Genomic DNA, 25100 nt, shown 5'->3' with positions numbered 1-25100 from the left:
GCATAGTATCCTTGCACTGTTAAGGGGGTCTTTCACCTTGACATATGTGCCCAAGGAGCCTCCTCAATACACATTTAAACAACAGAAAAGGAGGAAAGACTGGGCATGTGCTCAGCTGTCAACAACCCGTGATTAGCAACCTGTCTCTCAGGTGTTTCACAGAGAGCACCTGACGCTCTCCTGAGTATCCAGGCCTCAAGCCTATTTTCCTTTATTCATCTCAAGTATCTGTCTGGTGTTGGTAGAGATGAGGCTTCTAACTTTTCTTTCACATATAACTATGATGACATCAAAAAGCACTAAATGCCTAGTTACCAAAAAAAAAAAAAAAAAAAAAGATGGTTACAAGTTTTGTTGAGTTTATTACCTAAGAAAACAATGATGTACACAAATAGTTGAGGATATTAATGTGGAGCACCTTTACAATTTTAATGAATCATGCAACACAATTAAATATTGCATATTTAATTTGTACTGTTGAGTAAAAGGAGCTTATCTCTGTGTGACTGGAATTTTTGTCTATAATGAGATGACTTGGGTCCACAGTGGAAAAGAGAAGTGGCCAGTAACATTCCCTACGTCCTCTGCCCTCTGTATAGAAAAAAATTGAATTACAATCCCATGCTGAAGAGGCAGCATAATGTGAATGCAAAGTAACCAGGCATCTGGAGTCAGAGATCAAGGTTCAAATGCCAGCTCCAACTTTTATTAGTTATTTCACCTTGGATAAACTACTTAAACTCTCTGGGCTACAGTTTCCTGTTCAGAAAAATGGGGATAATCATACTTTGATAATAATCATGAGAAGGATGATGATGATAAAAATAATGATAATAATGCCTAATATTTATTGAGCACTTACTATATGCCATGCACTGTGCTATGTCCCTCATTGGGTCCCCACAACAATCCTATCCCATATCATTAGTTTCCATTTTGCAGATGAGGGCACAGGCTCAGAGAGGTGATGCAATCTGTCCGAGGTCATACAGTAAGTCAGAGATGGAACAGAAATCCAGATCTGCCTAAAGCCTTAACCATATGCTGATAGTGTAAAAGCACCTAGGACAGGGTTGGTATAGGAGGTGCTCGATAAATGTGAGCAGTTGTTACTAAACATTATTTCCATAATCAGCTACAAGCTCAAATCTGTCTCACTGATATATCACCAGACAATGTATAGCACATTATACAAGTACAAGTACAAAAACACCACGGAATCTACCATTTCAACACGTCAAAACTTGGTTTAGCTTTGACCATGTTTAAAAATAGACACATTATAGGGGCACCTGAGTGGCTCAGTTGGTTGAGTGTCTGACTTTGGCTCAGGTCATGATCTCATGGATAGTGAGTTCAAGCCCCGTGTCCGGCTCTGTGCTGACTGCTCAGAGCCTGGAGCCTGCTTCAGGTTCTGTGTCTCCCTCTCTCTCTCTTTCTCTCTCAAAAATAAATAAACATTAAAAAAAATTATATACCTCTCTTGCCTTCGCTAGTAGGAAAGACACTGAACATAATTTACTCTTTGCCTGATGGACACAAGTTCATTAAGACCATACATTAGTATACTGTGTTGTGATGCATCCTACCAGTACCGTATAACTTTTGGGTCTTTCTCTTTTGCTGTCAGCTGTCCCTCTGCTATCAGTTACGTCCTCTATCAGTTTTTCTATCCTCTTTCTAGATTGCTGTTCATAGTCTGCTGGGGAGGGAAGACCATACAGACACCGCCAAAATTATTAGAAGTTCCTAGATAAATAAAATGTAAACAAGCTGTAAAGGAAAACCTAACGAACTCTTCCGTGGTAGTAAACTACATGTATTAGTTAGCTAGACTTTTTCAACAGTTACTTTTTATGTGCTCTGATGCCCCTTTCTGATTTTCTGGCTGTCTTCCAAATGGCTGAAGTTGCCAGATGTCAGATTTCCGCATTAAGCCTGGTGTCATAAATATTTTTTTTAAACAAGCATAATACTTTGCAAACCTCTTAGCCATCTATACGTTATCAACACACCTCCCCAAGGTTGGGCCACGGTGGTATTATTTTTCTCCTTCTACTTTGTTTTCTCAAATTCCATCTCACACTCAGACTAAATATACACCTCCTTATCTGAAACGTCAAAGAGAGAATCAGCATACACTCTGTAGGATGTAAGAGACAGACCCTGTTACGCTGAGGAGTAAACTTTGTGATCTGAAAGAGTTAAAGCTTCTCCCTGACAACCTTTTTGCGTACCAGAAAATGACTCAGAAGCAGAGGAGGGTCTGGCTCAACGAATACTGTTACTGACTGACCTCCTGCCCTGTTGGAATGAGTGCGTAATCGCTGAGGAATACACACCCTGGAAGGGTGCTGGAGCCAGAGCCTAGCTAAAGTACAGGACTCATGTGTGAGACCGGAAAGGAGATCTTGGTGCCCTCTGGGTTACATGGAATATCATGAATTTCATCTCCGTCTTCTCTGCTCTGTAAACCCCATGAAAAGCAACTACTATTGTTCCTGTCTGGGCCGTTTTAGAGTCCTGGACAGATATTTTGAAACTTAATCATAAATAGCTTATATAAGCTGTTCCACCAACTCCAGATGGAAGTAAAAAGAACTTCAGAGGAAATCAGAACACAGCTGGGCTTGAGAGAAAGCAGAGGAAAGAACTGCCCATACGGCAGGATGTCAGGGACATCAGGAAAGTCTGCTATGAAAACACCACCTTCTTCTCTCGCTGGCATTTCCTTTGGAGAGTCAGTCTGCATTTGAGATATAAAGGTCCTTAATTCTTCAAACTCTTTTAGAACACAAAACCCTAAGAGGGTAGAGATTTTTGTCTGTTTTGCTCACTTGTCTAGAGCAGTGCTCAGCACGTAACACACTTTCAAATTTTTAACAAGCAAATGATTTTAGAAAATACACAAAACTATTCGCATCAAAATCTCAACTTCCACTTATCGAAAACTAAATTAACCATCTCTTTCCACAAACAGTTTGGCCTTCCAGCTCCTATAATAGTGTCATATAAATCTTCTAGATCAAATACTAGAAGGACTTCATCCTCTACAGTTGATGGTACACTAATAGCAACAGCTACTGGATGATAATCTACCATGTGCCAGACACCGAACTGGAAGCTTGAATCATTGCTGCATTGCAAGGTAGACAGCAAGGCTTCAGAGCCAGGGTGCCCAGGTTCAAATCCGAGTGCCACCACTGGGCCATACATCTAATGTGTATCTAATATATATATTAAAATATATCTAATATATCTATATTAGATATATTATATTTACATATTATATATACATATATACATATGTATACATATGTATATATACATATGTATACATATATACATATGTATACATATATGCATATATACATATTATATACATATATATATATATATTTGCTATATCTCTAGCAAATAAAAAGCTAAGCCAGACCCAGAATTCAGGTCTGTTTGATTCCAGTGCCCATGTTCTTTTTACTGTAGGTATCACATCTCTGAAATCTCCCTGGTTCTTCCCTCAAAATCTTCTAAACTTCCAATTTCCTCTCTTTGGTTCTCCAACATTTTATTATAAAAATTTTTACACAGTGAACTTAAAAAAGTTTTACGCCCACTACCTAGATTCTACTGTTCACATCTTACTGCAGTTATTTTATCACACATCTCTTTATCCATTTATCAATCCATGTTATTTTTTTGACATATTGCAAACATTTTGTTTTATTTTTGATGCATCTCAAAATAAACCACAGATATTTTCCTCCAGCACTTTGGCATATATATCTTAACTAGAGGTCATTATCTGTTTACCTTTTTTTGTATGTTTGTTTATTTTTGAGAGAGAGAGAGAGAAACAGAGTACAAGCAGGGGAGGGCAGAGAGACACAGAATCCGAAGGAGGCTCCAGGCTCCTAGCTGTCAGCATGGAGCACGACGTGGAGATCAACCTTACAAATCATGAGATCATGACATGAGCTGAAGTCAGACGCTTAACCGACTGAGCCACCCAGCCGAACCTGCTTACATATTTTATTGTTGTTTTTAAGTGTCGCTTGCCTCTTTTCTTGGCCAAAGATAAAATTCATTTCTCTCCAATGAACGTAGTTAATCTTTTAAACTATTGATTTTTACATGTTGTTCAGTTGCTTAAAAATTCACAAGGTCTTCCTGTTTTCTCTAATTTATTCACATACTGGACAAATATTTATCAAGCCTAACGGACTCAAATTCCCATGCAGGCTGAAACTTTGGTTGTACTTTGATGACCCTTTGACCAATATTCTTTAAATATTTATTCTCTAATCCCGTTGGTGGCTGACAGGAGCATTCAACTCTCCTCTACTGTCCGAAATAGTTTAACTCCTATCCCAAAGTATCTACCCTACCTAGGGAAAAATAAAACCCTGCATATAACTTGACCATGAATCTCAGAAGGAGATTTCTCTCTCTTTCAGTTAGACAGTGACAGAGAAAGAGGGTTTTTAAATCTGCACTGAGTTTTTTTTAGTGACTCACTATTTTAACACTTTCTATCGACTGATATCCTTGGCAGCTACCTCTTAATCCAGTTTTACTACCATGATGTACCAAAGAACATTCAAGATATAGTTCCTGCCCCCAAGAAGCTTAGCTTCGTCCCCACCATTTTCCCAAAACATGTTCTGAGGACACTAAGCAGCTTCTAATACAAGAGCTCCACGGTCACTGTAAACTTGGGGGAAGCTATGGACTATTTCCCTCTAAGAGGGGCATAAAATACTAGTATATTGAAGACTGAGACAATCCAATTAAGAATTCTCTCTTTTTTTTAATTTTTAAAAAATTTTTATCTTTTTGAGAGAGAGAGAGAGAGAGAGAGAGAGAGAGAGAATGAATGAGAATCCCAAGCAGGCTCAGCGCTGTCAGTGTAGAGCTTGACTCAGGGCTCAGTCCCACAAACCATGAGATCATAACCTGAGCCAAAATCAAGAGCTGTACCCTTAACCAACTGAGCTACCCAGGTGCCCCCTAAGAATCCTTTGTAAACCAGTTTTCTAAATTTCTCTGCCCACAGCACACTTTTTTTTTTTTTTTTTGCCTCACCTCACCCCACTTGAGTAGCCCTCAGTGCAATCCTAACCAATCAAAATGCTCTCTGCTCCCATAAAGCACTTTGTGTCCAGAATTTTTTCCTTTGTTTACATGCCCCTTTTTTCTCCATGGTGGGTTCCCCCATCTTTGCACATATTTAAAGTCTCCCCATTCCCCACTTTCTCCAAATGATGCCCACCTCTCCTGCTCATGCTCACTTCCACATTTCATGCCTCAGCTCCTATAGCCCTTCCTCTTATATCACTTTGTAGATTTCTGAGACATCACACTGCACATGTATAGGTTACAGTCATGATAGTGAATGTATTAATGAGAACATACTCAGAAATAAATCACATTTTAAAATGTAGATCACAGGGGACCCCTGGGTGGCTCAGTTGGTTAAGCATCTGACTCTTGATTTCAGATCAGGTCATGATCCCATGGTTCATGAGTTTGAGCCCCACATTGGGCTCTGTGCTGACAGTGTGGAGCGTGCTTGGGATTCTCTCTTTTCTCTCCCTCTGCCCCTCCCCCACTTGTACATGTGTCTTTTCTCTCTCAAAATAAATAAAAATTAAAAAGATCATAAAGTAAAATGTATATCACGGGGCACCTGGGTGGCTCAGTTGTTAGGCAACTGGCTCTTGATTTTGGCTCAGGTCATGATCTCATGGTTGGTGAATTCAAGCCCCGCATCAGGCTCCTTGCTGACAGTGTGGAGCCTGCTTGGGATTCTCTCTGTCTCCCTCTCTCTCTGCTCCTCCCCCCGCTCGATCTCTCTCTCTCTCCCTCTCTCTCAAAATAAATAAACTTTTAAAAATAAAATAAAATGTGTAACACGCAACCACTATCCATCCACAGATGAATAAACAAAATGTAGCATACCTTCTTACATTTAGTGGAATGCAAACTGGTGCAACCACTCTGGAAAACAGTATGGAGGTTCCTCAGAAAGTTAAGAATACAACTACCCTACAATCCAGCAATTGCACTACCAGGTATTTACCCAAAGGATACCAAAATACTAATTTGAAGGACTACATGCACCCCAATGTTTATAGTATCAACAACAGCCAAATTATGGAAGGAACCCAAATGTCCATCAACCAATGGATAAAGAAGATGTTATACACACACACACACACACACACAAAACAGAATTATTACTCAGCCATAAAAGAGAACGAAATCTCGCCATTTGCCAGGACATGGATAGAACTAGAAAGTATTATGCTAAGTGAAGTCAGTCAGTCAGAGAGGGACAAATATCATATGATTTTGTTCATATGTGGAATTTAAGAAACAAAAATAAACATGGGGAGAAAAAAAAAAGGAAGCAAACCAAGAAACAGACTCTTAACTATAGAGAGCAAAGTGATGATTACTGGGGGGGAGAAGTGGGTGAGGGGATGAGTTAAATGGGTGATGGGTATTCAGGAGGGCACTTGCAACGAGCACCTGGTGTCCTATGTAAGTGATAAATCACTCAGTTCTACACCTGAAACTAATATTGCACTGTATGTTAACAAGCCCAAATTTAAATAAAAACTTGGGATAAAAAGAAAACAACTGTGGTGCAGACATACAACGGAACATCATTCAGCCTTAAAAAGGAAGGACAATCTGGCACGTGCTTCAACATGGATGAAACTTGAAGACATCATGCTAACTCACAAACAAAAAGGCAAATACTGTGTGATTTCATTTGTATGATAATTCAAGAACAAACTCAAAGAAACAGAAAGTGGAATGGCGGCTCCCAGGGACTGGGGTGAGGGGAAATGGGTATGGGGTTTCAGCCGGGGAAGATGAAGGGGTTCTGGAGGCAGACGGTGATGATGGCTGCACAACAGTGTCAGTGTATTTCATGCCACAGAACTGTACGCTTAAAAGTGGTCAAAATGGGGGGCGCCTGGGTATCTTAGTCAGTTAAGCATCCAACTCTTGATTTCAGCTCAGGTCGTGATCTCATGGTTCGTGGGTTTGAGCCCCGTGCTGCCAGTGCAGAGCCTGTGTGGGATTTTCTCTCTCTCCCTCTCTGCCCCTTCCCCCCGCTCAAAATAAATAAACTTAAAAAAATCGTTTTAATGTTTAAGATGGTAAATCTCAGGTTATATATACATTTACCACAGTAAAAAAGAGTTTTTAAAACGTATGTCATAGAAGGGAGAGAAGGCTTGGGGAACTTTGGTAATTTTTAATAAGTAACATATCTGCAAGTCTGAACGTATTACTGAAAAAAAATCCTGAGATCACAAACTATAAACTTTTACCCTGATACCGATATCACACAGCTTAATAAGTAATTTCCAAACCAGCCTTTTGAGGAAAGAGCTGAGCCTGGTACAGATTGAGGACACTGAACAATAAGTGTGTGCTGAGGGTCTGCCATTTCCCTCCTGGGCCTGTCCTCCACCTTCCTCCACCCTGCACCCTGTGCTGTGCTCCTCAGAGCTGACCCACAAGAACCTCAGCAAGGTGCTTCCTTGCCTCTGGCTTCCAGTTGGGTTCAGCCAACGGGTGGCATAGCAGAAGAGCTGACGGTAGAAGGACAGAGAAGTCGGGGTGTTTATTCCCCGGGCTCCTTCCCTGCTGGGCTATCAGTTGGCTCCCGGTTCCCTGCCCCTTCAGGCCTGGGGTGGCTCTTCTGCAAGCCTGGGGTTGTTATTTTCCCCACACCTGGCCATTCCATTCAAAGAAGAACCTCCTCAAATGATCCACCTTCGGCGTGCCTTCCATATTTTGCTAGGCCCCTGATGGATACGTGCCCAAAGGAATTTTCAGGATTTCTGAGAAATGTGCATGAAAAAAAATGGGGACAAAGAATACGCAAAACTATAAAATTGGTTTCCTAAATCTACCATTCTAAATCCAGATGAGAGAGAAGAGCTAGAGATGCAAATTTTGCAACCTTTAAAAAATATGAATAAAATTATTAATGCCTGGATTACTCCACTAAAAAAATAGCCTCACTTTTGATGGATCTCGTGCGTGGGACCCAGACTCTAAATTCTTGTTTCAAAATTCTGAGCCATCTGTTTTACCATTAGGAAAGTAGGATACAATGTAGGAGAGTTTTGAAAATTTATTCTTTCAGAAAGCACTAGTGACACTTTCATTTCCCAATTCATAGTGTAAGTCTAAACTCTGGGATTCCAAAACAAAATTTCTGAAGAGGTTTCCTAAATGAAGGACTGCTGTTTCTCCTTTCTTGTTTCTTGTTTGGTCCTGCAAGGGGGGAGCCCTGGAGCAGGTACATCTTTGCCTACCTGACAAAAGCTGGGGAAGGGGGCCTCTTTGTGGGGACTCTCCAGTATAGGTTCCTTCAAAGGAATATGCTTTCATGAGCATGTGAGAGTTTCTTTATGTCTTGAAACTGACTTTCTCAAAAATATTACCTTTTGGGAATGGAAATCCATTTAAAAAATTTTAATAGCGCAATAAGAAATAATATTTAATTTCAAAAAGCAATTGTGGAGGGCACCTGGATGGCTCAGTGGGTTGAGTGTCCAACTCTTGATTTTGGCTCAGGTCATGATCACAGGGTTGTGGGATGGAGCCCTGTGTTGGGCTCCATGCTGAGTATGGAGTCTGCTTAAGATTCTCTCTCTCTCTCTCTCTCTCTCTCTCTCTCTCTGCCCCTCTCCCCCACTCGTGTGCTCTCTCTCAAATTAAAAAAAGAAAAAAGACGATTGTGCAGTTGTCTTATTCTTAAAAATACAGGGATAAAAAGAATAGTCTCTTTGCTTTGTGTGAAAGGATCAGAGGTGTCAGAAAATGAAGTTCTTCCTTTCAGGAAGGAAATGAGAGAAGCTAGGGAAACAGCATTTCCCCTTCTGGTTTATGTCACCGGAGTTCATTTTGGACAGAAGGTCAACAGTCACTGCCAGGTGACTACTCAGAGAACTAGCAACAGATGAAGAGGAAAAGTAGAACTCATCTTGATCATGGCATCCCCCACGAGGCTGAGTAACACAGTCAGGGCCAACCTGTCCTCCTTCAACCTCCTTCTGCCTACTGCTCTTCTGATGACAAGAGCACTGACTCACAACATATACTTTGGTTAAACAAGCTGTGGAATGTTGGACTCCTAGGAAAAAATGAAAAACCTGTTCTGACTTAGATGGAATGATCAGAGTAATGAAGGTAGGAAAGGAATCTACTATTATAAACTGTCTTACAAGTTACATTACATTTGCTTATTTCAAACTGGTCCCAAGCTGGAAGGCAGCAACCTCAGCAGATGGACAGGATATATATCTGACTTTCTGCCAATCATGGAAGGGCCCTTCAGTCCCCTTCAGGGTTTAAACCAAATACTTCTCATCTAAAATAAAGTAGAGGCCAAAAAATATTTTGTAAAAATTCGCTTATATGTCTCTACATCAATTTTGTCTTTTTGACAAAATTGCACCGGTGGAGGAAGGTCCCAAAATTACTAGTTCAGGGCCTATCAAGGTTGAGGATATTTCCATTAAAGAAATATTTTCAGATGGGTCGACCTAAGAGTTCCCTAAGTACTCTTTCAGGTACACATTTCTTAAATCATGCATGAATCTCAATTATGGGTGGAAATTTAAGAACTGCTGACACATGAGTAAATACATTGGACATGTCTGAGCTAAGCAGCTTAGTGATACATTAAAATTCACAACCCCACTAGATTGTGTGTGTAATAAATGCCCAGATAAAACATCCCTTAGCAGTTGCAGAAGTGCAGATGAAGGTGACACTATAAAATGAAACTTTAGGGTGAGGCCACAGATAACCACAAACATGTGAAGACAGGCAGTTTGTAGGGCTGTTTCCAGGGAACACCAAGAAAATGTAACCCAGTGTTCCAAACTGTGAGGATAAATGTTACAAAGATCTGCAAGGTAGGCATCTTGTTTCTTTCCCTTATCTGTTTCTAGGGCAAGCTAGTTCTGCGCTAAAGAAAAAGGTTTAAAAAGACATGAAGAGTTTCTCTACCCTTCAGCCTACTTTATAAAATACTCTTGATATTTTAGAAGGAAGAATCAGGGGCGCCTGGGTGGCGCAGTCGGTTAAGCGTCCGACTTCAGCCAGGTCACGATCTCGCGGTCCGTGAGTTCGAGCCCCGCGTCGGGCTCTGGGCTGATGGCTCGGAGCCTGGAGCCCGTTTCTGATTCTGTGTCTCCCTCTCTCTCTGCCCCTCCCCCGTTCATGCTCTGTCTCTCTCTGTCCCAAAAATAAACGTTGAAAAAAAAATTAAAAAAAAAAAAAAAAAGAAGGAAGAATCAGGAAAGCAATTTTGAAAACGAAAGATTCTGAGGAAGAAAACTAGGAAAGAAAAACTGTCCAACTGGAGTTAAACATAGCTGAGACCATTCTTAGGATGGGTGATTTAGGTTCTCTCAAAGAGCACCACTATCCAAGCACCATGGAAAACAGGAACCAGCAGCTTTATACAAGCAAATAACAAAAACTAACACTTGGGGTGCCTGGGTGGCTCAGTTGGTTCAGCAGCTGACTCTTGATTTCAGTTCAGGTCATGATCCCAGAGTCATGGGATCAACACTGCGTCGGGCTCCACAGTGGGACCTGCTTAAGATTCTCTCTCTCTCTGTCTCCCTCTCCCCTTCTCCGTCTCCCCGCTCATGGGCACTCTCTCTCTAAAAAAATTTTTTAATTAAATCTTTAAAAAAAACCCCACACACTTGCCATTTGTAGAAACTAGAGCCACTATACTTGAAAATGTATATATGGAATCTTCTGGTAATTTCTATTTAAAATGAACCAGAGAGTAACGGCCAAGGCATGGCAAACCCAATGAATGACTGATTCCTCGGTGTCAACCAGAAGGATTTAATGTCCTAAATCAGGATGTTTGAATGTAAAATTCAACAGTAAAAAGGTTCATCGTGTGTGAAAAGATCTCTGACGAGAGCAGAGGGAGCAGTGGTAGGATATGTAAAGAAAATAACGTATCTATATGGAAACCCTGAATCTGGGAGTGACGCATAAATAGTAGCTAGGATAAGATAAAAAGAGAACAAAACAGGTGGGAGATTTGTATGACAGACTGCCATGACAGATAGAAAACTAAGATGACATTTTAATAATAAGATTACAGATTTGCTACAGAAAATAACAATTGTGTCTGGTAGTTGAGATAAGTTGGAATGCTAGTTTCCTAACAAAGAGCAAATGCACACAATCATAGAGCAATTAATTAACTTTGTCCTAGAGATTGCATGGGGTCTTTTGCTGGGCCTTCTGGGCAGCTAGCATGTCTGTGATAGTTGTGATTCCTGCCAAAAGAAATGAAGGGCATAGTTCAGGACTTTGCCTCAGTCGTACGTACTGTTTTGTTCTGCCCTTTTAAAAAAAAAACAAAAAACATGAATAAGTGAGTTTTATCAAATGGTTTTTTCTGTAACTACTGATAAACGTTTTTAGACAATCGCGTTTTTTCTCCTTTATTCTGTTAATATGGCAAATTAAAATGATTTTCAAATGTTAAATCACCCTTGCATTCCTGGAATAAACCCTATTTGCTTATGATGTATTATTCTTTTTTTTTTTTTTTAAGTTTATTTTTTTTAGTAATCTCTATACCCAACATGGGCTTGAACTCACAATCCTGAGATCAAGAGTTGCACACTGGGCCAGCCAGGTGCCCCTATTATTCTTTTTATATAGTGCAAATTTCAGTTTGCTACTATTTTGTTGAAGATTTTATACCTATGCTCCCAAAGGGATATTGGTCTCTAATCTTTTCGTTAAATGTCTTTGTCAGATTTGTGTATAAGGGATAGGCTTGCCGCATAAAGAGCTGGGAAGTGCTCCTTTCTCCTCTATTTTCTGAAAAAAATCTATGTTAAGACTGGTATTGTTTCAACCTTACATATTTGATAGAATTATTGGTAAAATAACCTGGGCCTGTAGAACATCAAGGAAGGATTTTCAATTAAATATTCAATATTTTTATCAGATATACGGCTATTGAAAATTTATATTCTTGTCTCAGTTTTAGTAAGTTGTATTTTTCAAGAAAGTGCCCATTTAATCTAAGCTATCAAATTTACTGGCATAAAGTTGTTCATAATATTCCTTTATTGACCTTTTAATATCTGTATGATCTGTAATGATATTGGAAAATTTCGCTTTCTCTTTTTTTCTTAGTCTTGCTAGAAGATTATCAATTTTATTGATCTTTTCAAAGAATCAACTTTTGACATTGTTAAATATCTATTGTTTGTTTTCTATTTCACTGATTTCTTCTTTCTTTGTTATTTGCCTCCTTCAACCTTACGTTTAATTAGTTCTTTTTTTTCTCATTCCTGTGAAAACTTAGATAACAGATTTTAAATCCTTCTTCATTTTAAATATAAGCATCTAAAGCTACAACTTTCCCTCTAAACACTGCTTTTGCTGCAGCCCACAGACTCTGATATGATGCTTTCATTTTCATTCAACCAAAAATATTTTCCAATTTCCCATATGATTTGTTCTTTTAACTATGGATTATTTAGGGGTGCATTGTTTACTTTCCAAATACTCCAAATACCCAGAGATCTTTCTGTTATTAACTTCCAGTTTAATTCTGCTGTGGTAGGAAAACATACTCTGTATTATTTAAAATTTACCGAGATGTTTATGGCCCAGCATATGGTCTATCTTAGTGAGTGCTCTATCCACACTTGAAAATAATGTACATTCTGCAGTTGTTGAGAATAGTGTTCTATAAATGTCAGTTAGGTTAAGGTGATTGATGGCAGCATTCACATCATAAATATCCTTGTTGATTTTTATCTACGTGCTCTGTCAATACTGAGAAAGGGGAATTAAACCCCTAACTCTTATTGGGATTTGTTTTTCTCTTTAATTCTGTTAGTTTTTCTTCATGTATTTTAAAGTTCTGTTATTAGCACATTTCGAATTTTTCAATCATTTTGATGAATTGACTTTTATCATAACAACATATCCCTCTTTATCTTGTTAATATTCCTTAAAGTCTACTTTCTTTGACACTAATATAGCCATGTCAGCTTTTTCCATACTGTTTACATGGTTTATATTTTTCTATTTTTTTTTTACTTCCAACATATCTATGCTTTTATATTTAAAGTACATCTCTTTTTTCTTCCAGCTTTATGAAGATATAATTGACATATGACATTGTATAATTGACATATGATATTGTGTATATGATGTGATGATTTCATACATGTATATATTGCAATATGATTACCACAATAAGATTAGTTAAGATATCCATCATCTCACAAAATTAGAATTTTTGTGTGAGAACACTGAAAACCTACTCTTTTAGCAATTTTCAAGTATACTATACAGTACTATTAACTATAGTCACCATCTTGTATATTAGATCCCAGAACTTATTCATTTTATAAGTGGAAGTTTGTACTCTTTGACCAATATTCCCCCATTTCTCCCATCCCTCAGCCCCCAGCAATCATCATTCAACTCTGTTTCTATGAGTTTGGCCTTTTTTAGATTCCATATATAAGTGAGTTCACACAGTATTTGTCTTTCTCTGACTTATTTCTCAAATGCCTCTCTTTTAAACAGTTAATTGATGTCTGATCATTTATACTTTTAAATTAACATATTTAGATTATTTACATTTAGTGTTATTGGTATGGCAATTCTTTTCTACTTGTCCCATTGGTTTGTTCCTTCTTTCCTGCAATATTGTGAGCTAGTCAAATATTTTTTAGTATTCCATTTCATTTCCTCTATTGGCTTCTGAGCTATACCTCTGGATTTCTCAAGTGGTTGCTCTAGAGAGTACAATATGCATCTACTTAGAATTAATATTATACCACTTTATATACACTGTATAAACTGTACAACAGTATAATTCCATTTACCACTCCATCCTGTACCTTGTATTATTTCTATCATATATATTACCTCTACATATTTGTGGTAGCCTTAAAGTATCTCCACAAATTTTTAGATACCGCTCCCTTCAAAGAGAGGAGCATAGTTCCTTTCCTCTTAATTGTGGGCTTTGCTAGTGACTCATTTCTAAACTACAGAATGTGGTGGTGGCGACAGTATGTGATTTCCAAGACTAATTCGTGAGGACACTCGGGCAGCCTTATGGAGAGGCTCACATGATGAATAATGAGGCCTCCTGCCAATAGCTATTTGAGATCTTAAAAGGAGAGCTGAGAGCCCCAGTCAAGATTTCAGATCAGTACAGCCCCAGACAATATCTCGATGGCAATTCATGACAGTCTGAACCAGAAACATCCAGTTAAGCCACTCTTGAATTCCCAACCCACAGAAACTGTAAGACAATAAATGCTTCTTGTGTTAAGCCATTAATTTTGGAGAAGATCTGTTACACAGCAATAAATAATTGGTACAATTATTATAAACCCTGATAATACAATGCCATTTTTGTTATAAATAATCAGTTGTCCTTTAAATAAAGAAGGAAAAGTCTTTCACATTTGCCTATATAATTACCATTTCTAGTGCTCTTTATTCCTTTCTACAGATCTGAGTTTCTTTCAGGTATCATTTCCCGTCAGCCTAAAGAACATCCGTTAGCATTTCTTGCAATATTAAGTCTCCGGGCAACAAATTCTCTCAGCTTTAGTTTATTTGAAAATGTTTTTATTTCACTTCCATTTCTGGAAGGTATTCTTGCTTAGTATAATATTTTGGATTGACAGTTTTGTTTTTCTTCTTTCAAACTTTAGAGATGTTGTTCCACTGTCTTCTGCCAATTTCAGATAAGAAGTCAGCTATCATTATTACTTTTGTTCTCTGTACATATCTTTTTACTTTGACTACTCTTAAGATTTTTGGGGTGCCTGGGTGGCTTGGTGGGTTAAGCGTCTGACTTCGGCTCAGGTCATGATCTCACAGTCCGTGAGTTTGAGCCCCGCGTCGGGCTCTGTGCTGACAGCTCAGAGCCTGCAGCCTGTTTCAGATTCTGTGTCTCCCTCTCTCTCTGCCCCTCCCCTGTTCATGCTCTGTCTCTCTCTGTCTCAAAAATAAATAAACGATAAAAAAAAAATTAAAAAAAAAAGATTTTTGTTTTTATCTTTGGTTTTCAGCAGGTGAGTACAGTGTTCTCAGGTGTTGTTTCCTTCATATTTACTGTCTGAGGTTCACTGAGATTTTGGGACTTGTGGGTTGATGTCTGTCACTAAATTTAGGGAAATTGTGGTCATTATTTCTTCACATATTTCTTCCTCGTCTTTCCTCCTATCTTTATGGGACTCCAATTAGATATATGTTAAACTACTTGATATTGCCTCACAGTCACTACAGCTTTGTTATCCCCTAGCTACAATCTTTTTGCTCTTGGCTATTCAGTTTAGATTCAGTTTATTTAGTTCATTGGACTCTTTCTTCTGCATGTCTCTCCTGCTCTCATGAATCCATCCAGTTAATCTTTATTTTAGCTATTGTACTTTTCCATCTGGAAATCTAGAATTTCCATTTGGCTCTTTTTAATAGTTCCATTTCTCTGCCAGTGTTCCCCATATATTCATTAATTATGTCCATCTTTTCTTTTAAATATCTGAACACATTTATATCAGCTGCTTTAAATTCCTTGTGTGCTAAATCCATCACCTGGACCATCATAGGATGTGTTGTATGTTTTCTCCATAGGATGGGTCACATTTTTGCTTGTCATAGTTTCACTTCTTTGTGCTTTTGTAATTTTTATTGTATGCTAAGTATGGTGGATGATATGTTGTACACAGTCTGGATTATGTTGTGTTCCTTTAATGGGTGTTGAATTTTGGTTTGACAAGCAGTTAAATTACTGGAAGTTCCTCTTGATCCTGATAGGTTTGGTTTTATGCCATGTCAGGTGGGTTTATTTTGGTTCTGTCCCTAGTCTTAAGGTACAGCCTTTACTCTAGGGTATTTTTTTTTTTTAAGTTTATGTATTTATTGAGGGGGAGGGGGAAGGGGCAGAAAGAGAAGGAGAGAGAGAGAATCCCAGGCAGGCTCCAGACCATCAATGCAGAGCCTGATGCAGAGCCTGAACTCACGAATCATGAGCTCACGACCTGAGCCAAAGTCGAATGCTTAATGGACTGAGCCACCAGGTGCCCCTACTATAGGGTATTGTACTCACTCCTAAAGTTGTCCTATCTGGGATCCCAAATTCATACCTTAAATGCTCATCAAGTTCTCTCACTCTGGCTGGACTAGAACACCAACATTTCTGAGCACTGTGCACCCTCAGGTGTCTTTGTTCACTTCTCAGCCCCACAGCAGCCATTCCGCATCAGGTCTCACAGAGTCTTCCCTGTGCATGCCCAACCTGACCCTTGGCCAACGAACTGAGGTAAATACCCAAGCAGATTCCTGCCCCCTACACCTACATGCTGCTCCCTCTCCTCCTGTACCCTGTTCTACAATTCAGCCCTTTTGGTAGCCCTAAACTCTGAGTTCTTCCTCCTCTGTTCAGGGAGCCCATTGCTCTCACTTGAGTGCCACCTCCCTGGGCTGTAATTGGGAAAATGTTCCCAGGCAAAGAGCCAGGGTGAATACAGGACTCACCTGGTGTTTCCTTTCTTTCCAGGATTACAGACCAGCGCTGCCTATTGCCTGATGCCTGAAAACAGCTGCCTCCTGTGTTTTCCCAGTTTTAGAGTTGTTTACAGTGAGAATATAAGTCTGATACCGGTTTTTCCATCTAGGAGAGAAAGGACAGAAGCGTTTCATAGCATTTTGTATTCGCAAATGTTTCATATTAAACTTCTTGAGTTCATAGAGTACCTTTTTTTTTAACTCTACATTTTAAACTCTCTGAAATTTGTATATGTGAATGGTAGGATTTTCCATAATATTAGGAAGCAACCACTGTAGCCTAAAGATACAGCTCCCCCTCCAGTTTTCCACTGTGTAGATCCAGGAATCTCTCTGATACTACTGGGTGCAGGGAAGGAAGGACTCCAATGATACCTAAAATTAAAGTTGCCAACAACCAGGTGGAAGAGAACTTGGGATAGGTAAAATATGAGTTAGATAAATAAAGAAATATTTACTGTCTTTACACCATAGTGCTGTGACTTAAAATTGATAGCAGTAACACAGAAAACTAGTATTGTGAATCAGTGGAGCACCATAATTCACAATTTGTTCCAATCCTCTAACAACATCTTTGACACCTTTTAGTCATTTCTATACCCATGTCTATTCGCTTCTGTATTCATGCCTTGTCCAGCTATTTTTTTTTATAAATTTTTTAAATGTTTATTTATTTTTGAGACAGAGCATCAACAGGGGAGGGGCAGAGAGAGAGGGAGACACAGAATCTGAAGCGGGCTCCAGGCTCTGAGCTGTCAGCACAGAGCCTGACGCGGGGCTCGAACTCACGGACCATGAGATCATGACCTGAGCCGAAGTCGGACACTTAACCGACTGAGCCACCCAGGTGCCCCATTGTCCAGCTATTTCTTGTACTTATAATACTCTTGTTGATCAAATTGCTGTTCAAAATTCATCACCTTCTTGGGGCACCTGGGTGGCTCAGTCAGTTGAGCATCCGACTTCGACTCAGGTCATGATCTCGCGGTCTGTGAGTTCGAGCCCCGCATCGGGCTCTGTGCTGACTGCTCAGAGCCTGGAGCCCGCTTCAGATTCTGTGTCTCCCTCTCTCTCTGCCCCTCCCCTGCTCATGCTCTGTCTCTCACTGTCTCAAAAATAAAAAAATAAAAATAAATTCATCACGTTCTTTATAACAGAATTACAGCTCCATACTCTTTGCTGTGTGACTATACAGTGCCTCCCACTGTGGGCAGAGTACAGTTGCCTGTCACATTTTTGTTGGACTGGCCATGTGACTTGCTTTGAGAGTGCCAATGTAGAGAATATGAGCAGAAGCTTTACACCATATTGTACGATTTGGTCTGTCCCCTTGTGCTCTAATACCCACCAAGAGAAGAGCATGCCCTGGGAAGTTACTGCCTCTTCAGACAGGGCCCCAGAGGGAAGACAAGGGGAAAGAGACTTGAACCCAAATGAAAGCCTTTTGAATTCTACCTGGTCCAGCCTAGATTAGCCAAACTGTAGCCAGAGACCCATGAGAATGAAAGTAAATGGTTGTTGGTATAAACCACTGAGACTTTAAAATTATTTGTGGCACAGCCAAAAAAAAAAAAAAATTAAATTAAAAACATTAAAAAAGGACACAATATAGATGCTAGATGTTTTGACTGGACCGGCTGGGCACCTCACTCTTCCATCAAACACACTTAACTTTTATCATCTAGATAAAATCCTGGTATCTTTTATGATCCAACTTAAATAATACCTCCTCTATGAAGCCTATAGAATTAGACCTTATCTCCTCTACACTCTACAGGGCAAAGAATCTTGTGTCTATTTTATTCATTGATATAAATCAAGCACCTAGAGCACTGCCTGGTACACAGAAGGCCCTCCATAAATATTTGCAGAATGGATGATATAACACACTAAACTGTTTTAAGTTCTATATCAAAATATATAGTCATGACATGATACTCTACATGGAAAAGCTGACAGACTCCACCAAAAGTCTGCTAGAACTGATACATGCATTCAGCAAAGTTGCAGGGTACAAAATCAATACACAGAAATCGTTTGCATTTTTATACACCAATATTGAAGCAAAAGATAGAGAAATAAGGAATCTAATCCCATTCACAATTGCACCAAGAATCATAAAATACCTAGGAATAAACCTAACCTAAGATGTGAAAGATCTGTATGCTCAAAACTATAGAAAGCTTATGAAGGAAATTGAAAAAGATACAAAGAAATGGAAAAACATTCCATGCTCATGGATTGAAAGAATAAATATTGTTAAAATGTGAATACTACCCAAAGCAATCTACACATTCAATGCAATCCCAATCAATTTGCAAGAGCATTCTTCTCAAAGCTAGAACAAGCAATCCTAAGATTTGTATGGAACCACAAAAGACCCCGAATAGCCAAAGTAATATTGAAGAAGAAAACCAAAGTGGGAGGCATCACAATCTCAGACTTCAGCCTCTACTATAAAGCTGTAATCATTAAGACAGTATGGTATTGGCACAAAAACAGACACATAGACCAGTGGAATAGAGACCCCAGAATTGGATCCACAACTGTATGGCCAACTCATCTTTGACAAAGCAGGAAAGAATATCCAATGGAAAAAAGACAGTCTCTTTAACAAATGGTGCGGGGAGAACTGGAGAGCAACATGCAGAAGAATGAAACTAGACCACTTTCTTACAACATTCACAAAAATAAACTCAAAATGGATAAAGGACCTGAATATGAGACAGAAAACCATCAAAACCCTAGAGGAGAAAGCAGGAAAAAAACCTCTTTGACCTCAGCAACAGTAATTTCTTACATGACACATCTCCAAAGGCAAGGGAATTAAAAGCAAAAATGAACTACTGGGACCTCATGAAGATAAAAAGCTTCTGCACTGCAAAGGAATCAATCAACAAAATTAAAAGGCAACTGACGGAATGGGAAAAGATATTTGCAAATGACATACTGGATAAAGGGCTAGTATCCAAAATCTATAAAGAACTCACCAAACTCCACACCCAAAAAACAATCCAGTGAAGAAATGGGCAAAAGACATGAATGGACACTTTTCTAAAGAAGACATCCAGATGGCCAACAGGTACATGAAAAGATGCTCAACATCACTCCTCATCAGGGAAATACAAATCAAAACCACAATGAGATACCACCTCACGCAGGTCAGAGTGGCTAAAATGAACAAATCAGGAGACTATAGATGCTGGCAAGGATGTGGAGAAACGGGAACCTTCTTGCACTGTTGGTGGGAATGCAAACTGGTGCAGCCGCTCTGGAAAACAGTGTGGAGGTTCCTCAAAAAATTAAAAATAGATCTACCCTATGACCCAGCAATACCACTGCTAGGAATTTACTCAAGGGATATAGGAGTACTGATGCATAGGGGCACTTGTACCCCAATGTTTATAGCAGCACTTTCAACTTTCAACAATAGCCAAATTATGGAAAGAGCCTAAATGTCCATCAACTGACAAATGAATAAAGCAGATATGGTTTATATATACAATGGAATACTACTTGGCAATGAGAAAGAATGAAATCTGGTCATTTGTAGCAATGTGCATGGAACTGGTGGGTATTATGCTAAGTGAAATAAGTCAGGCAAAGAAAGACAGATACCATATGTTTTCACTCCTATGTGGATCCTGAGAAACTTAACAGAAGACCAGGTGGGAGGGGAAGGGGGAAAAAAAGTTATGGAGAGGGAGGGAGGCAAACCATAAGAGACTCTTTTTTTTTTTTTAATTTTTTTTAACGTTTATTATTGAGAGACAGAGAGACACAGAGTGTGAGCGGGGGAGGGGTAGAGAGAGGGGGAGACAGAATCTGAAGTAGGCTCCAGGCTCTGAGCTGTCAGCACAGAGCCCGATGCGGGGCTTGAACTCACAAACTGAGGGATCATGACCTGAGTCGAAGTCGGTCGCTTAACCAACTGAACCACCCAGACACCCCTAAGAGACTCTTAAATACTGACAACAAACCGAGGGTTGATGGGGGGTGGGGGAGAGGGGAAAGTGGGTGATGGGCATTGAGGAGGGCACCTGTTGGGATGAGCACTGGGTGTTGTATGGAAACCAATCTGACAATAAATTATATTTAATAAAAAAAAAAAAAACAAAATATATAGTCACATTCCCGATAATCATGCTATTCTTTCCCACAGAGCTCTATGGGATCTCACAGGCCTCACTTCCAGGTTAAGGAGGTTGGGCTTTTAGGTACTTGGAAGCATCTGGAATGTCTGAGTAGGCAAGCAGAGTGCTTAGAATCAGAATTGGTTGCAAGTGACTGAGTATCCCCAAATAAAAGAGAAAAAGGTGATGTGTGTGTATGTACATATAAATTTTTTTTAGATGAAGACAAAGGTAGTCTAAGAAAAATAATTCTGGTTGTTTCTCTTCATATTTTTTTTTAAGAAACAGGTTTATTAAGTTGTAATTCACATATATATAATTCATCCACTTAAAGTGTACAATTCAGGGGCGCCTGGGTGGCGCAGTCGGTTAAGCGTCCGACTTCAGCCAGGTCACGATCTCGCGGTCTGTGAGTTCGAGCCCCGCGTCAGGCTCTGGGCTGATGGCTCGGAGCCTGGAGCCTGTTTCCGATTCTGTGTCCCACTCTCTCTCTGCCCCTCCCCCGTTCATGCTCTATCTCTCTCTGTACCAAAAATAAATAAACGCTGAAAAAAAAAAAAAATTTAAAGTGTACAATTCAATGGATTTTAGTATATTCCCAGAGTTGCAACCTTCACTGTTATCAATTTTAGAACACTTTTTTTTTTTTTTTTTTTTTTTTTTAGAAAGAGACTAAGTAAGTGTGAGCGGGGGAAAGGGGCGGCGGGGGGGGGGGGAAGGAGGGAGGGAGGGAGAGAGAGAGAGAGAGAGAAAGAAAGAAAGAGAGAGACAGACAGACAGAATATCCTAGGGAGGCTCCATGCTCAGGGCGGATCCTGATGCAGGACTCGATCCCCCAACGCTGGGATCACGACCTGAGCCAAAATCAAGAGTCAGATGCTCAACCAACTGAGCCACCCAGGAGCCCCCATCTTCATTATCTTAAAAAGAAACTCCATACTCATTAGCAGTCACTTCCTATTTCCCACCAACAGTCTTTCCACCCTCTCCACCCCACCTCCAGCCCTAGGCAACCAGTAATTTACACTCTGTAAATTGCTATTCTATAAATACTCTGTATAGATATGCCTCTTCTGGACATTTCATATAAATGGAATCATACAATATGTGGTCTTCTGTGACTGGTTTCATTCAGCATAACATTCTCAAGGTCCTCTTGTCATTTTCAAATGTAGATATGATCCCGTTAAAACAGATGTAATAATTAAGAGCACAGACTACAAAGTCAGACTGCCCAGATTTATTGATTTATTTATCTTTAAACTTTTTTTTTTAACGTTTATTTATTTTTGAGACAGAGAGAGACAGAGCATGAACGGGGGAGGGTCAGAGAGAGGGAGACACAGAATCTGAAACAGGCTCCAGGCTCTGAGCTGTCAGCACAGAGCCGACGCGGGGCTCGAACTCACAGACCGCGAGATCATGACCTGGGGCTCGAACTCACAGACCGCGAGATCATGACCTGAGCCGAAGTCAGCCGCTTAACCTACTGAGCCACCCAGGTGCCCCACAGACTGCCCAGATTTATATCCTATCTCCATCCCCTATTAGAATTATATGATTTAAGGTGAGTTACTCAACATCCCTGTGCCTTAATCTCCTCATCTGTAAAATGGATATAATAATAGAACTTGCCTCATAGGGTCATAGTGAAATTGAAATGAGTTAATACGTAAAGCACTTAGAATAGTACCTTACACATAGTAACCATTATACAGATGTTGGCTGCTATTATTATTATTATCTGTGTTAAAGAGAAGGGGATCATGGATAAATATTCTTCTCAAAATCTTTTTCATAGCTTTGGGATATGTTTTGGTATATTGTAGGGTTGAAAGTGTCTCTGCAGGAAGAAATGGGGAATGACTGCTAATGAGTACAGAATTTCTTTTTTAGGGTGAAGCAAATGTTCTTGGATTAGATAGTGGTTATGGTTGCATAATTTATGAACACACTCCAAAAAAACATATTCAATCATACACTTTAAGAGGATGAATTTTATAGTTTCTGAATTGTTATCTCGATTTTTACAATTGTCTTTCCTATTTCCAAAATTGCTATACTTGAAGCAAAATAGTGAAGGCATATATGAATATTCTGCCTTGAAAAAGGCTAGAAATTTAAATAGCTTCCCTACTCTGCCCACACACCACTTTCCCCCACAGTTTTTCCTGTGCTTCATGTCTTAAAAATGTTCTATATTTGTGTTTTATACCTGCTATGAACTGCAGATGGAGGGTAAATAAACTGTGTTTGATTACATGGACCTTACTGGGCAGAGCTACAAAAAAGAGCAAATTTAAAAAGAGAAATCATACTAACTTGTATTAAGTAGTAACCACATCATAACAGTTAAGAGCTCAGACTCTAAAATTAAAGAGAATTATGTTCGATTTCTGGTTCCACCATTTGTCAAGCTATGTACGTGGGGCAAGTTACTTAAAGAACTCTGAACCTTAGTTTCCTCATCAGTAAACTGAAGATAATAATAGTAATTTATTTTATAGGGTGTTAGGAGGATTAAGTTTAACCATTTAGATAAAACATTGAATACACTTCCTGGCAAATAGTATGTACTCATAGATTTTGTAAATGTCAGCTATGAGCAGGATGATGATGATAATGAAGGAGGAGGAGGGGTAAGAGAACCATCATCATCACTCAAACTGATTGTAACATGAAAAATACAGAGGAGGTAGCAACTTGGGGAGGGGGAGGCGGGAGGGCTCACTGCCCAAAATTGCTACAATCTTCTTGAGAAGGGGGAACAATGTGATTCTGTGGTTACTGGTCACAAGGACAAAGCAACTGACACCCCCTCTACTCTAAGCTCTAAATGAGCTGTGTATTCACAACAGACCCACAACGATTTGGCAGCAGTTTATGAACGAGATCCCTGCATCTGGGTCCAAGCAAACCTTTGCCAAATGCCTTCCAGGGATAGAAGAGGGATATGAAATTAATTTATTTACTCTTCTAAAAAAAATCCTGAACTTCTAGAGGCATCACTGACACTAAATCCTTCAAATACATCAACCTTTTAAAAATTGCTCTTTGGGGGGGCACCTGGTTGAGCAACCGGCTCTTGATTCTGGCTCAGGTTGTGATCTCACCGTTCGTGCTCCACGCTGACATTGCAGAGCCTGCTTGGGATTCTCTCTCTTCCTCTCTCTCAAAATATATAAATAAGCATTAAAAAATTATTTAAAAATTGCTCTTTGGGGCTGAAATGTACAAGTTTGAGATTGCCATTGCCCTACTTCAGACTCTCACCACCTTTCCTTTGGGACTACTGTGACATCTTCCTAACCGGTTCCCTACCAGTCTCGTCTCCTTCTGTTCTAGTTTCCACACTGTGACTAGGATTATCTTTTTAAACACAAAATTCTATCAGTCTCTGCTGCTTGAAGTTCCACAAGGGATTCCCAATCATCACTTGTGGAAGTTATCTAAAACTCCTCTGCAGACTGTACAAAGCCCTTCGTGACCTGGTCCCCGCTCACAAGTTCAGCCTCATTTCCAGACACGCTCCACCGCCCATATACCCTAAACTCTAGACTCACTAAAATGCTGGCAGCACTCTGCAAGGCACTACAGTTTTACAACACACATTATTACAATCTAATAATCTACAGCTTGCTTTTCAAACACATGATCTCATGTATGTGTTGTTGCCATCTGCGATCAGATGTGAATGTGAGGTGCTTATTTTTATTGCTACTTGACCACCGCAAGGAACAACAATCAGTAAACTATCAAATCGCTCTGATTAACACTTTAATTGTCAATAATAAATATGCTTTACTTTGTTAGTTTTCAGAGTCACCAGAAGAGAAAAAAGACCAAGCCTAACTTGCACCTACAGAGTGTAATAGAGTCTGAACATTCTGGTAAAAGCACAGAGATTCATTCCTTTATTATCAATGCCTGAAAGCACACCTCTTAAAATAAGCAGGTAGCCTTATAATAAAGTTACTTAAAATACTTAAATTGATTACATGCCTTCCTCATTCTGTGTTTAAGATTTTTAGCCTTGGTTTATTAACCATTTGGCTTTGAAACCAGATGAAAATGTTGACACTGAGATACTGTATTCTTACAATCTTCAAGTCAGTGAATACATAAATCCAAGCACCGCTTCGTACTTCCACGATATTCATTCCTTGTACTTTAATACTGACTCACTGCCCTACAGAACTATCGCAGGTGACTAGCAGCTCAAGGCAGCAAGTCTACAAGAAAAACGAGACAAAACTGGACTTCTTCATGTCTACAGTGGTCCAGCTTTCATAATTACTAAACAACACCAACGACACCTAGGCGGCAGCAGCAAGA

The 25100-nt window shown here is 39.5% G+C and overlaps 1 protein-coding gene across 1 annotated transcript in view; it reads right to left on the bottom strand.

Moving 5' to 3' along the window:
- Positions 1–25100, bottom strand: part of LOC115527059 (dynamin binding protein) — a 113252-nt gene that overhangs the window by 76178 nt on the left and 11974 nt on the right. Inside the window, exon 2 of the mRNA XM_030334442.1 lies at positions 16603–16738. The gene's annotated coding sequence lies outside the window, so the exon portion shown is untranslated. The remainder of the gene's footprint in view (positions 1–16602; positions 16739–25100) is intronic.

The sequence above is a fragment of the Lynx canadensis genome, chromosome D2 (genome assembly GCF_007474595.2).
Source record: "Lynx canadensis isolate LIC74 chromosome D2, mLynCan4.pri.v2, whole genome shotgun sequence".
Taxonomy (NCBI): domain Eukaryota; kingdom Metazoa; phylum Chordata; class Mammalia; order Carnivora; family Felidae; genus Lynx; species Lynx canadensis.
Note: the sequence above shows the minus strand (reverse complement) of the source record. Positions and strands in the feature narration are given on the sequence as shown.